The sequence below is a fragment of the Orycteropus afer genome, unplaced genomic scaffold (genome assembly GCF_000298275.1).
Source record: "Orycteropus afer afer isolate SDZICR_OR568_19922 unplaced genomic scaffold, OryAfe1.0 scaffold00024, whole genome shotgun sequence".
In the NCBI taxonomy this organism is placed as follows: domain Eukaryota; kingdom Metazoa; phylum Chordata; class Mammalia; order Tubulidentata; family Orycteropodidae; genus Orycteropus; species Orycteropus afer.
Genome location: NW_006921611.1, coordinates 5,470,026 through 5,470,904, shown reverse-complemented (window position 1 = coordinate 5,470,904; position 879 = coordinate 5,470,026). Strand labels below are relative to the sequence as shown.

At 43.0% G+C, this 879-nt stretch overlaps 1 protein-coding gene across 1 annotated transcript in view; it reads left to right on the top strand.

Moving 5' to 3' along the window:
- The window catches only part of GOT1L1 (glutamic-oxaloacetic transaminase 1 like 1), a 19,636-nt gene that overhangs the window by 9,341 nt on the left and 9,416 nt on the right, over positions 1-879 (top strand). The gene's annotated exons all lie outside the window — the stretch shown is intronic.

The window sequence follows — 879 nt, the reverse complement described above, 5'->3', positions numbered from 1 at the left end:
TTCCCTTTTCTTTGTTGAAGAGGGCCTGTGAAGTCTTTCTGCCTAGTCTGCCATCTTGCTTGTCTGTCTTGAGTTTTCTTGAGTCTTCAGTTTTCTTCATTCTCCAATAGCTATTGTTCTCCAAGAGACCAATAGCTGCTTCTTAGATAGATGCTTGCAAGCTTTTCACATCCCAGATGCTACTCACTGAGCTAGGCTGTAGAATATTATCTTTATGTACTGTGTTTTTCCAGTTGACCTAGATGACCCCTGATACTATGGTCCTTAACGTGCAGGTCCGTAGTGTTTTCAATGGTTGATTTTTTGGAAGATCACTAAGCTTTTCTTCTGAGGTGTCTCTGGGTGAACTCAAACCTCCAACCTTTTGGTTAGCAGTTGAGCACATTAACTGTTTGCATGACCTAGGGTCTCCTAACTGTCCCTAGGAGGGCAGTATTTTACTGCTGCAGGAGGCTGTGGAGGGATGGCTCAAGTCTTTTCTGTTGAAGTGGTCTTTTTTTCTTAATAGAAGAATTGCCCAGGTTGAGTGGGGGAAAAGAGCAGAAATTGTCCCCAGGTCATTCCATGCCCTCTGCCCTCCTCTGGGAACTTCCAGGCATTAGGTGAGACCAAACCCTTTTCCCTAACTCTATGCTTTGGGGCCAGCGTGGACATTGTACCTTCCTCAGCCTCTTCTTTCTCCCCACTCTCTTTCTCTTCTATTGCTGAACTGAGAATGGTTCCCAAAATGCATCCTTCTGATATGCAGCTGGCCCTCATCCCTGTAACAGTCAAGGTGACCTTTATTTAGTGTTGTGTATCTATAACTTTAATTGTGTGTATAATTTTTGCCCTTAAAAATGGCCTAGGTTTGTTGTGTTTTTACAAAAAAAAATTATA